The 14,490-nt window shown below is 39.9% G+C and overlaps 1 protein-coding gene across 1 annotated transcript in view; it reads left to right on the top strand.

The window, feature by feature from the left end:
* opn5 (opsin 5) overlaps nt 1-14,490 on the top strand; it is a 68,340-nt gene that overhangs the window by 25,499 nt on the left and 28,351 nt on the right. The gene's annotated exons all lie outside the window — the stretch shown is intronic.

Raw genomic sequence — 14,490 nt, 5'->3', positions numbered from 1 at the left:
AAAATGGTGGGCTAAATCTATTCTGAAAATATAAATTTTCAAATAATATTTTTCATCAAAACCAATTCAAAACATATCTTGAAGTGTGTGTGCTTGCCTCTGTCTCTGTATGTCAGGCTTCTCTTAAAGGTAGAGTCAGCGATTCTAATCCCATAATTTTTTTGTCAAATTCAGGGAATATGTCCTCATGGTCCGCTAGTTGTCCCTTCTGTGTGTGTGCTGAAAAATCTGGTGTTCATACACAGCACTGGCTCTGTAAATGGGCATGTAAACACAGTGGCTTGGAGCGAGCCAGACAACACTATTCTAGCCAATCAGCAACTGGGGGCATTCGTGCTTGTGCACAGGAGAGGGGGAAGTGATCAGAGCAGCTGTCTGTGTGAGGACATAATTCATATAGAAAGCGTTTTCTCATGGAACAGATAAGCTTTTGTTTTATTAAATGTATCAATCCACACTGAATCCAAGACAGCCTCACGGAGACCAAATGCACTTTTTTATGCTCTGAGTCTGTCTCTGTTGTGTTAATGAAGCATAATCTGAGCAGGCAGCTGTTTAAATCACTCAAATATCCTGCTGTATATGTGTTTTCAACTTATTAACCATATTAGTCAATCAATAAATACAAACACTGTTGATTTCCTCTCATAAATAGATAGATAGATAGATATTACTTTATTGATACCCGACTGCTGCAGCTACTCCTCTGTCGCTCCAGGAGGCTGTGGAGAGGGTGTTTGCTATTGTCCGTTATAGCTTTCAGTTTGTTCAGTGTGCCTCTCTCCACCGCAGATCTTAGAGGGTCTAATCACCTGCCCAGCACTGAGCCCGCTTTTTTGACCAGCTTGTCTGTAAGGCTGCGTCCCCAGCACACTGCAGCAAGAAAGAGTGCACTGGCCACCACCGTGTGGTAGAACATGGTTATCATTTCCACACGCACATCAAAGGACCTCAGTGTCCACAGGAAGAACAGGCAGAACCAGTCCAGCTGGTCATCCACAAGGACCCCCAGACATTTATAGGTGTGTACCACTTCAATGTCCACCCCACAGATTTTCACTGGCTCCTGCGGAAATCCATGATCATCTCCTTTGTTTTTGAGGTGTTCAGTTGAAGGCGGTTTTTTTCGACTCCAGTCACTGAAGGCTGTTATTAGATACCTGTATTCAGATTCCTGTCCATTCCTGATACAATCTCAATTCTCGATGCGGCAGGACTTAGAGTCATATCTGAAGTCCGAGGTATACAATGTGAACAGGAATGGAGCCAGTACAGTCCCCTGTGGAGCATCCGTGCTGCTCATTACTGTCCCCAACCTGAGAAACTGTGGCCTTTCTGTCAGGTAATCAGTGATCCAGGAAACAAAGGAGGGATCCACTCTCATCTCTCTGAGCTTGTCTTTGAGTATGATGGGTTGGATGGAGTTGAATGTACTTGAAAAATCAAAGAACATGATTCTTACATAAGTGCCTGATTCCTCCAGATGAGCGAGGGCACAGTGGAGCATGTAAATGACAGCATCATCCACTTCAATGTGTTCTTTGTATGCAAACTGCAGGGGATCGGGTTTGTCTTTGACCTCAAACCTCAGTAGGCGTAGAAGCAGACGCTCCAGGGTTTTCATGATGTGCGACGTAAGGGCCACCAGTCTGTAGTCGTTTAGTTTAGCCGGACATTTTATTTTTGGTACCGGTACAATAAAAGATGTTTTCCACAGAGCCGGGACCCACCCCAACTGTAGACTCAGGTTGAAGATCTTCTGGAGAGGTTGACATGGAGCCAACATGCAAACTATTCTGGTTCAGTACATTTCTGCTGTCAGTCAGCCTGATGAAGGCAGTTTGTCTTGCTGCTGTCCTCTCAGCTCTCCAGGAGCTGCAGCTGACAGACGGCTGCTTCTGTGGACAGAGACGCTGAACGCAGGTCCAGTGAGAAGTGCGGAGGCCACAGAGAGACAGACAGTGTGGATGGACTATGTCCCGCTCATGACAAAAATTGAGAGGAACAGAAGTGACGCTGATGCATCGCTCTGGATTCCGCTATATTTCTGCCAGGGCAATGCACGTCCATGAATTGGGGGGGAGTACGAAGGGAGGTGTGTATTTGTTTGGGTGTTTGGTTTAAATATTATCAATCTTTCTCCAGAATGACTGACTCTACCTTTAACCAATTTAAAGCAATTGACATTTGGGGAAATGCACATACTTGCATTCATGTCAATTATGATATATGATCCATATCTTTTAATTATCTTTTTATTTATCTGTAAGCTAAATATGAAGCAGAACCAAGCTTTTAAGTTCTTACAGTAGCTAGTTCCAGTATGCAACTTCCTGTAAAACCACAATTTCTGTTTGTGTACGCTTGAACAAATAAGATGTAACTTGATATTTAGTGAGTGTTAGAGGTAAGGGTGAGTGAGTATCTGTATCTGTAACTGTTCAACCAACTAAGTTATCTGTATCCATACTCAGATAAGCCTGAAATGGATAAGGGTTGAAGCAGTGAGAGTCGTGAGCTGTTAATCCCTGTGGACAGAGTGGCTGTGATGATGGCAAGATTGTGTTGTGTGGTGCAGCAGCAGTGAACTTTGTGTAGGCTGTGTGTAGGGGAGGAGCTCTGTGTGTGGCTGGCCTATCACAGAACGACATAGACACAGCTAACCAGTGACGATTTTCCTTGATCACAAATCCGGATATTGACACATTTTACTCGGATGATAGTCATCCTAGTAAAAAGTATGTTATCTGTAATGGATACTGGTTTCATCCGAGTATTCAGCTCAACCTAGTTAGAGGTGTTGGTCGGCAGATTTGTCAACCTTTGCACAGATCCAGATCTTAAACGACGTGAGAGACCTCTGGAGATCTCTTAAATTTGAGGGCATTTTCAAGTCAAAAGAAATTTGATGACAGCTTTTATTCCCGAGTTTCAGGAGTACAATTGAATTAATTTTACACTTATATGAGGAGACAGTTATAATCATCAACAAAACAGGATGCAAATGGCTCATTGCATTAGGGCAAGTGTTCCAGTAAAACATGACAGCGTGACAGTGAGCCAGCGTGTGCAATACCAAGACTCAGAGAGTGAAGCGGCTAAATGGAATTTAGCCATCATTCATTTTCTCATTTACACATGTGCCTTTCCTACTGTGACATGTCAAAATGTCTTCAGTGAAAAAGGCCTATTCCAAATGTATTCATTACTATCCTGGGTTCATATTTATCAAACAGCTAAAAGTGAAATTATGGACTATTTATCTCTTAGACTTATACTCTTAAATTTGATAAGTTGCATAAGAGTCTGTCTGCAGGACAGAAACACAGCTGAGCACACATGTTCTGGAGTGCTTGTACAATATATCATTGGTCACAATCATTTAATACATTAGCTGAATCTAATGTATTTCATATGCAGACTAGAGTAGTTTGAGTTCACTATTTGCATTTGATTTGTGCATTTGATTAATAACACTTTTGCTAGCAACAATAAAAAAGGTGGCAATGGTTTTGTTTGCAGTCACTTTCCATGCATCTAAATTCTCCTTCTGATATGTTTTCTGTCATGTACTGTACCTCTTGTCCCAGCAGCAGAAATTCCTTCCTGCTCCAGTTTTTCAATTTCAATTACCAAAGAAGTTAACATAAATAGAATAAACTTTTTAAAAATTCAAATTGCCACTGAGAAAAATGTAGATGCATGGGATGTATTTGTTTCTGATTGACTTCCTCCTCTGACGATACATATGATTAATATAAATGTGTAAATCTATCTTATTCCTCACACTTATGCAACAAACTTTTTTACACCTCATGCAAGCCTTGAAATTATCCTCATTAAGAATGCGGACATGGGACAGGGGAATACCTCCTTGTTCATACATGTCCAAACCAGAAACATTTTGTTCTGTTGTTTGAAACATCAACAGAAAATCAAGCTTACCCATCCTCCTGATAAGCCAGTGTGACATGCAGCTAAACACATCTCCAGACAATCCCATGTTGGGGCAGAGGCGAGAAGCTTCCCTAACACTAAGCAGCTGTGCAAACAGGACAAGTTGAACAAAGTGGCTTATACCAGGAGGTGAATGTGATTGATGTTCATAGAGGATCAGCTGATAACCACTGCTGTTTCCATTATAAAGTGTCAAGCTTTAGGCTCTCCTAATACAATATCTGATACTAAAAGCTGTAATATAATACGGCAGCTCCATAAGATATGAGGAGACAAACAGATTGACTGAGGAGGAGGCAGCATGATATGCTTTTGATATGCAATTCATTTTCTATCAATTCAGATTCCTCGCATGGTTTTCCATTTTTAAGATGAATTTTCCCACATGGCCTCATGTGGGAACACTCCAACAGCCTAAACTTGGCCAAGAGCCTCTATTTGCTATTATGTGGTTGCTGTTGCAATGCATCATATGAGTTCACGGAGATGAGGAGACGCACAGTCAGTTTGTTGTGTTATTTATTAATTTAATTTGCCATTTTACTTCGTGCCCTCATAAATAATTGGAATGAATCAGGTTTATTCAGCAGTGAAAAGGGTGTTTGTGCTGATCAAACGGGCAGAATGGGAAGCAGCTGACAGGGTAGTAGGTTTATGACTGAAGGTTAACCATTGTTAACCCTGGGCTAGGACTTATTTTTATTTATTTATTTTTAGGAAAATGTGTCGAAAGAAAACAAAGTTTTCTCCCCTCTGCTGCTGAGCTGCTTAGTGTCTGATTGTGGCACGGTGATGTCCATGTTGAAAAAGGGCATGTATGTGCAATATACAGTAGAACAGATCAAGATCATGGTATCTTTTGGCTTTTCCTTAAGTAATGTTCTGCAACATTTAACAACAATAAATGTAGGTTTTGGTGCTTTCTAATGCAGAATAACATTGTGTATAAGGTTATTACATTCATTACACCAAACATCTTTGATTTGGTAAAAAAACAAACAAATAAAAACTGGTAGTAAATGGCAGGAAATTGACATTTATCACATAACATAGTCACAGCTGTGCACATATTGAATCCCACACATGTGCTCATGCATGACCAAGCTGATTTGCACAGAAAAATACCCCAGAATCAACCAGCTTCCCTTTAAAAGGCCTTGTTAGCATAATTGTTGCAGTCAAATATGACACATGTAAGACAGGGCCAGGAAGAGGAACTGTTGAGTTCTTCAGGCTCATCTCTAAAACTGCCTCTATAATTACTGAGAAATCACTTGAGGATGATTTGTGGTGGTGATACTGAGAACTACAGGACAGCTCTGTTAGGAGGAGGAGGAACATGACATAATAAGCAGAATCCTTGAAGTAAACAATCAGAGACCTGAGGAAAACACAAATTATATTTTTATTAACAGGTTTGACGACTTGAGAAGTCATCAAGTACCTTCTTAAACCTTTTCTGTTAATTTTGTCTGGTCATAGTCTTCATTCAAATTTCTGATTACACCAAAGTACACTTTTGCTGTGTGACCTTGTCAACTACAGGAGTACATAACTGACTCCAGGCTACACGACACTGTCGACTCCAATACAGTCTTCATAAATGTCTTCAAGACTAAAGTGTTCATTTGATTTCATTAATTTTTTATGACTGTCTGGTGTTCTCATTTGCATTCAAAAGCAGCTACTTTGTGACTTACATTTAACAAACTTTTAAGTCATTTGCATAGAAAGTAATAAGAAATTCTGGATGTTTGTGTGTATTAAATCATGAGAAGGCAACCCCTGTAACCCCAAGAGGCAGGCCCTCTACAATTTTGAATGTTCATGTTCTGAAAACAAATTTCTGAAGTTTGTGGAAGTTGGACCTTATTAGTAAGCCAGCATTTACACCTGCACTATGTGGGCCTATATAAGAAAAGAAAAGGGAACTTAATTTTGTTATAGCGTGAAATAGTGACCCAAATACTCCAAATTCCTGCCTTGTCACAGTAGACGTTGACATTCAGTAGAGCAGAAAATTCAGCACGTTTTACAGTTGACTCTCAAAACATCAGCAGTATGCTGGGAGGAAATTTGTTTTTCCTTATTGAAATATTTGACGCTAAAGCAACGTCAGAGATAGTGGTTTTAACCTAATAGTGTTACGCACGCAGTTGACTGATTTCTTCAACCCACTTCAACACCTCACTACTGGAAATTACCCACACATTTTGAACACTGATTACAATTTTAAAGCAGCAGAATTTCTTTTTTTTACATTTCCTTGTGAAGTTGATATGGCTAATGTGTGAGCTTTACAACAATCCCTTATAAGTAGGGCTATCGTGTTTGTTTTACAACATTTCTTTATAAAGTAGTCATGGCTAATGTGTTAGCTTCACAACATTTCCTTATATGCCACAGTGAGTCACTTCAGTCAGTCAAATAAACCCAGTTCGAGGTACTAGTAGTAGTTTAAAGCTCTGAAGTTCTTGCTGTCAAAAGGTGCTTCATTCTGCTCCTTCAACTGCCTTAATTGCATCCATGAGTTGTGTGTCACAGCCACTGTTGCTAAGCAGGCCAGTCACAATAACTAACTTCCAATTTTAGGACTGAACTACATGCTGGTTAAACTAGCATTAAGTGTGGTGTGACAAGCAGATGGCAACCAGTGCCGACAGAATCTTTTTTTTTTCCACACGAGTGACTTTTTGGTAACCCAGGGGCACTGTAAAGATGGCGCAGTGTATAAGTCTACTCTGGATCCTTCTGTACCGTTTATCTGTCAGACACATAAGGAGACCCACTGCTCTGTTAATGTTGTGTTAACAGAGTTTGCAACAGTTTTCATTTCCCAGTCATTTGATGTTATTGTCTCAGCAACAGCATTTTATTTGGTGTAATAGTGATATTGATATTTATTAATTTGGTCTAGAGGGGCACTCTAGTCAAATAGGAACAGCTGTTTGAGCCACTTTAGCATGTCCTTGCTGTTACATATTGCATACAAAGTAGCATAAAGTCAGTCAACATATTTCCAAAGTACAATTTTACTCTCGAGTTGTTTACACTTGAGAATGAGGCAAACCCTCTCAGGATTCACTGTGTCAGTCCAGATTAGACGTCATGTGTTCATTGTACTCAAAGAGACTTCAAAGCACACTGAACATGTCACACATCTGTCTTTCGCTCTGCTACATTCTTGTGTCATTGTTGTGAACAGTAAATTAACTTTCTTTAATGTTGAAGCCAAGAGAACACACAATAGGCCATGAAAATCCATTTTATTGTCATGGAAATTATCTTGCCATTAGATGTGCTCTGATGTGAACATTGTGGATGCAGAATGGGGATCAGATAGGGGTTCATAACTATGCTGTCATATTTTTCTCCTTCACTACTTCGCTTTCTCTCATTCATTCATTCAAACCTTTATTTAAGCCTCGAAAATCATCAAGGTTTCCATATTCCATATTGAGATACAGAGTTAAAAACAAAATACGTAGGGTTAAATAGATCAGAAGAGGACAATACTCCAAATCCACGGTTCGGTTCAGACCTTGTTCAGACCTTGAGGTTAGGGGTGGGGATGAATAAGAAAAAACAGGGGGGGAAAATCTGTTTCTATTTCTGTTTTATTAAATCAACTACAATTTGGAATATCAAGACACTATGAAGGTAGATTAACTTTATAAATTTACTTCACATAAATTAACTAAGTAAACAAAAATAAAACTTGACGGAAGACCAGTCAGAAATAAAGGGTGGTTGGTGCATTCAGTTAGCCACACATGTTTGTGGAAATGCTTGATGTATGGGAACATAGAACACCATCATGTCCACATTCTTAGGTTGGAGGTTTGCTCTCTGTGCTGTGACAATCTCCCCTGCAGTGAAAGAAATCAGAAAACCCTCTCACTGGAGACAGATGTTACTGGTGCTCCAAGGTAGCGTTTAGCCAACATGGCTAGATGGGGAAACTGGTTCACATTGTCCTGCCACCATGTAAGTGGATTTGACTCCACTGGGAGGCTCTGCACTTACTTGTAACACTGCACCTCCTTTTCCACCACTTGACACGGAGACCTGGGTGATGATGTCTGTTCCACTGGAAATAAGTTTCCAAACAGCTGGTTGATTGTTGCTTTTTGGCTGGAGGATCACCACTGCTGGATGCCATTTCTGACTGACTTCCTCTGTCTCTGAGACCTGGGCCTAACAAGGACAAGTCCACAAAACAACAATATAATGTTACCATTAGATATTATTGCAATTAAAATATCTGGTAAATATACAAATCCAGGAAAACAAGACATTAATAAAACTACCAAAAACATTGTGATGTACATTTCTGATGGTTTAATCTATTGTCATCTGTTTAGTTATAGTTAAATGCTGAAATTCAATTAAAAATAAAACTGATTTGTACAGTGCTTATTGTTACTACGATGCTTTACAGGTCTCAGGGCCTTGAAACTGAACTGTATTGATTACATTGATTTTATTAAATCAATTCAGTTTAGAAACTGTTTAACACATGCTTGTGGGGGATGGTCATACAGAATATTGTCAGTCAGGCTGTTGAAGATCTTGCCTTGAGTGGTCTTATTCAGAAAGGGATAAGATTTAAAACATGGGTCAAGAGCATTGCTCTCATGAAGAAACTAATAAGTGTTGAGTCAGAGTCGGGGTATCTGTTGTTGAGGTCATGAAATGGCAGATTCGACATCTTTCACAGCTGCTGAATCTGAGTCACTCTGCTTCATGGATTCTAGGATTAAGTGTTTCAGTGGCATTATCACTGAAACTGTTGGCAGCTGTTCAGTGCTCAACAGAGTTTTCATTGTTTTAAGTGGTTTGAGAGCCTGAACCATGTCCTCAGCTATTTTTACATCTTCATCAGACAGAGTAACAATGTCCTTAATGTTCCTCTTAATACTCCTGTTTGTTAATTCTGAGAAAACAGCAGCCTGCTTGTCAAAGTAGTGCTCAAGCAGGTCATGGCTTGAGTTCCACCTGGTGGGGACATCCTGAACCTAACCCTGCTGCAGCAGTAGTGCTGCCATGGAAAAAAGTGACCACTTTTCTCACTCTGCCCAAAAGCTGGGACATCTGGTTAACACCCATCCCCTTCTGTGATGCCAGGTTAATAGTGCGTGCAAAACATCTATTGTTTGGTGAAAATCTGGCTGCTTCAGCCGCATTCACCATGCACTTGGCATTGTCCTTTGTCATGGGTGGTGACGTGGGTGGTGTTTGGTCTGTCAATTTTCCACTCTGCTACAGCTCCCTGTAGTATTTCTGAAAAATGGTCACTTGGGTGACTTTCATAGACAGCATGTATCTGGAGACAGGGGTTTGCCATTACCCAGTTGTCAGTAATGAAGTGCACTGTGATTGTGATGAAGCTCTCTGTTGCATGGGATTTCCACCCATCTTTTGTTAAAGCAATGAATTTTGCATTACTCAAGTCCTCCACCAGTTTAGCCTTTACTGCATTATAAAGTTTAGGCAACACATTTTGACTGAAATGTGGTTGCAGCAGCAGTATCTTCTCACAACATCGGCACAAATTTCGTTTCGTTTTTGGATAAACCGACCACATATTGGGAATCTAAATGGTTACTTTGTCACTTGAATAAATATTAAAACTTATAAAGTGACATATTAACAGTGAAACTTACAGCAGCTTTCAGCCTGGCTCAAAATCTCCACCATTGCTGCTGTGGTGGCTCAGGGTGGCTCAAGGACAGACTGGACGCTACAGTGAGTCACTATCACCTCTCGAGGTACAAAGTGATATTGTGAGACAGGACAGGCCTGGGCTAGCTGGTTAGCATGCTAACTTCAGTAGATATCTCTGCAACACAATACATAGACATCTTTGGCATAATGTCAAAACTGTTATTTCTTCATATTCTGTTGATAATTTAGGTAATTTTTGAATGTTTTTGAATTTTTGAATTTTAAACTAAAATTCTGACCAAATCTTATATAATGCACCTTTAAATGAGACGATTAAGTCTGCGGTGCACTGGAAATGTCAAGGCCTTTTATTTATATTTATTTTTATATTTCAGTCCTGTTTAGTGATGATTTGATGGCATGAATATGTCGCTGCCTATGGGTGTTGACAGCCTGATGTTAATGGTCCTGCCTCAAGCTTTTCCTTGTCATGTTTCATTCACAGCAGTTCAGTAGTCACAGAACAAGAAAAGCTGCTGTACCTCTAGGTTTGTTTGTCTTTTGAAAAGGAATTCATTTGGAGTAATTTAACATTTTTTATGAGATTAAACAAACATCAGTTCACCTTTTCACCATGGTTTGTAGATACTGTGAAGATGATTTTGATTTTAATGTTGGAGAGCTATTTCACACATCACAACTGCATTCAGTAGTTTCATAGACAAGAGATCCAGAGAGGTTATCCTGCAAACTTAGCTGAAATAAAAGATTAAAGGCTCTTTCAGTGAAACCTCTGCCCAGGTTGAAGCTATGCTTGAATTAGATGATGTCTCCAGACTCCATCTTCTAATAAAAATCATTATGGTGTATTTTCTCTTGCCCAGTGACAGTCAAAGGCACCATTTAAACTTAATTTCAAATGTTGTGCATCCTGATAAAATCCAGATGCGATTAAATACACTTTCATTTACCCTTCGCCACACACAGTAGGTATGTCTCTGTTAGCTATATCACAGATCTATCTTGGTTTTCCCAAGCTACATGCAAATTAGGGTCCTCCAGACCACAGTTTGGTGGTAATACACCTGTAGCTATTTGGTAACTGCCAAAACCACTGGAATTACTATAACTTGCATAATTTATCAGTTAACAAGGTAGCTAACAACTGTCCATAAACTTACTTGTACTGATTAACTACAAGTGACTCACTCGGCTCTGTCACCCACACAGAATGTTCAGCTGATCAGGGATCAGATAAACATTACAGCAACATGTTACGTTAAAATCAATGTTATGTTGAAATCACTGGAGCTGCTTTCTGCCTGCTGCTCTACTGAGACAGCAGATAACAAAAAACAGCAGATAATTTCAGCATGACATCAGCTGCTGTTATGACAGACTACTAAGGACAGAGTAAAGTTTCTGTATGTTTATTGGAGCACAGAGGCATTTACACCTTTTCAACATCTGGCTAGAATGTGTCTCAGATTTCAATTATCTTTATTGCTTCTTGGTTGCATTTACACTTGGCTTCTTTTGATATGAAATAGTTTTAGTCTGTACATGCCCACAGGTCTTCTAATAATAACAATAACAGTGATGATAATACATTTAATTTGTACCACACTTTTCATTCATAGTGAAACTCAAAGTGCTACCGTACATATAACATAGAACACACCACATAAAGAAAATAGTAATGAGTTAAGATGAAAAAGCTTTCCTAAATAGAAAGAGTCTAGGGTCTGCGCTGCCCTCAGATGGTTAGGAAGGCCCTTCCACAAGCGTGGTGCAGCAGAGCCCCCCATGGTGTGGAGGTTATTACTGGGGACCCGGAGGAGCAAGCTGCTGACAGATCTGAGGGTCCTGGTGCTTCTTCCGCAAGCTCCACTTCACACAGCTGCTGTCATATCAGCTGAAATGTTCGTAGCGGCAGAAATTTTAATTTTGGACCAATCCCCATATTTCATTTTAAAGCATTTATCAGCTGATGATGATGATGTGCCAATATTATTGTGCACCCTTACTTATATGGCCATCAAAAGTCAGCTGAGGCTCAAACCTAACACCTAAATTAATGACTGAGGTGGCCATCAGAGATGAGATGAGGTATGGCTGATGACTGAATCTGATGTGGAGTACAGACAATGAGAGCTTCAGTTTTGCTGCTGTTTAATTGGAGGAAATGTGTGTTCATCCAGGCCTTTATCTCCTCAAGACAGATGCTGAGGTGTTACATGGCTGTAGAAATGCTTGGGGCAGCTTTTATGCTCAGCTTTTGATGACAGTCCAGTGGTGGTGTGGAGGTGCTCTATGATAGTATGATCCACAGTGTCAAATGTAGTGCTCAGGTCAAGAAGAATCAGTAGAGGAGGGGGACCCTTCATCAGCTGCCATCAGCGGGTCATTCACAACCCTGAACAGAGCTGTTTCAGTGCTGTGTGCTGTGTTTAAGATGGTCCTAAAGCTCAGAAACAACCACCCTCTCCAACACCTTGGACAGGAAAGGGAGGTTGAATATAGGTCTGTAGTTGGCAAGAACCTCTGAGTCCAGGGTGGGCTTCTTCAGGTGGGGGTGGATGACTGCGACCTTGAGGGCAGATGGAACACTACCAGTTTGAAGGAAGAGGTTGACAGTTTGGGTGATCAGGGGGCTGGGAATGGGGATGTATGATTTGAGCGGAGCTGTGGGAACGGGGTCCAGGGCACAAGTACAGAGTTTCATCTTCATGAGGATTTCCTCGATGTGGCTCTCCCTGACGCCAGTAAAATGAAGTACAGACAGCGAGCTCCCAGGCAGATGGTCGATAACAGGGGGAGACAGAGGAAGAGAGGAAGAGCTGGACATCAAAGAGCGGATGTTGTTGACTTTGGCTCTGAAAAAGTCAAGGAAGCTGTTACATCGCTCTCCTGTAGCCGCAGTTGGGGAAGTTATGATGTCACAAATCCTGCTCGTAGGATACACGCCTTAAATAGATTTTTGATAAACTTTCCGTCTTCAGCATGTGACTGTGAAAACAGCCTTCTAGTGTCAAACTCTACACATACATCATTCTGCACAGTGAAGCTCAAACATCCAAGTGAAGTAACAATAAGTGAAACTCATGTTTTTGTGGAGGGGGACGTTAAAATCACCTGTGAGTTCAACATGGGTTTGTCGGGCATTTAAAATATGATTCTGCTTCTTCATTGTGGTTGATAATATGTCTTATAATATGTAGTGCAGGATGAAAAGAAATTACAGCCAAAGAATTTGATGGCAACATTTTCTTATGATGATGCAGTATGTCAACATCTGAAGTAGCTAATTAGACAGAAAATATCTGCTTTTCTATTGTGAGACTATCCTAAAATCTCCATGTTCATGCATATACTGTATGTTTTATCTGCAAAAACGTGTAGTAGAATCCTGTCCAAACACATTTTAAATGCTGCTTACTGTGAGGCAAATTATCAAATACAAACCAACTTTTATACTTTTAAGTTAGCCACAGAAATAATGGTGCACTGCAGAACAGCTGCAACAATTTACTCACCAAATGAATACTTGTCTGATAGGCAGAATTGGCAGTGTGGGTGAAAATAGCATTAAATTAGGGTTAATTACTGCAATTAATTAACTTTGGTTGACTTGAAGCCTCAATCATTGGTAGATTTTAAGACAAGATTATTAAGATTATTTACAACTGAGTCTGATAATAGTAATAATTAAGAAACTTTATTTTAAACCTTTTAATGTTCAAGTGCTTTACATTATTAAAACAAAGATAACTCTAACAGATGGTTAAAAGAACTAAAATTAAAAAAAACAAACAAACTTGTGTGTACGAGATCCTCAGTAGGAAGATCCCATTTACCTGAATGACAAAGTGAGATTTGTTAAATGCTAACCAGAGGATCTCAAGCAGCTTTAAAAACTAAAGCTAGATGTAGAAGATGTAGAAACCAGCAAATAATAAATAAATAAATTTGCTCTGCACCAGCCAAGCCCTGTATTCAGGTCATACCTCCTGCTAAGACCAGAGTAAAGATATAACAGCAATGAAGCCTGGAGAAGATTAAAGTGCCAATCATCCTCTCCAGGTCTGTGACGTCAAAGACCTGAATGATCTTAGTAATGTTCTTTAGTTGAATAAAACATGATTGCACATTGGAATTTTAGTTAGTTGAGCATTTAATGACATGTCTGAATCAGGAAAATGACACAAAAAGTATAGGCTTCTGGCATCACATTTCACACAGCCAAATGACAACACAGACTACAAATATGATAATTAATACTGCTAGGTTGGGAGGAGTAGTTATCACTGTCTGACTTGGAACATGCTGCTTTACAGTGTTGGGCAAGTTACTTGTAAATTGTAATTTATTACTGATTACATATTACTCATTGTACAAGTAATTACATTACTTATTACTCAGCAGCAAAAGTAACGCGTTACATTACTCGTTAATTTAGTTTAGTTACTTCAGCTCCGTCCTTCAGCTCCGTCAAAGTTGCCTTGTAACAGCTCAAAATCCTCCACACCCATGCACTGCATCTTTTCTATTTAACACATGTAACATTAGAAATGGAAACGTTTGTGGTTTAACAAGCAGGCAGGAAACAGTTTACTGACCATCCCACAGCTAGTGTTAGCATAGCCTAAGTGACTACACACAGCACTGACATCCCGACCTCTGCTGTACGACGTTAACGTTAGCAAGCCAGCTAAGCTACAACACAACCTTGGCATTACCACAAGTTGCAGTTCTCCTCCAGAGCGTTACTGGAATTAGTAACTGTGATACACTTACTGAATTTTAAATTGTAATCCCTTACACTACTCACCCTGAAAAAAGCAATGATATTACTGTAAGGGATTA

The sequence above is a fragment of the Thunnus albacares genome, chromosome 16 (assembly GCF_914725855.1).
Source record: "Thunnus albacares chromosome 16, fThuAlb1.1, whole genome shotgun sequence".
Classification (NCBI taxonomy): Eukaryota; Metazoa; Chordata; class Actinopteri; order Scombriformes; family Scombridae; genus Thunnus; species Thunnus albacares.
The sequence above is the reverse complement of the archived record's forward strand: the minus strand, read 5'-3'. Positions and strand labels throughout refer to the sequence as shown.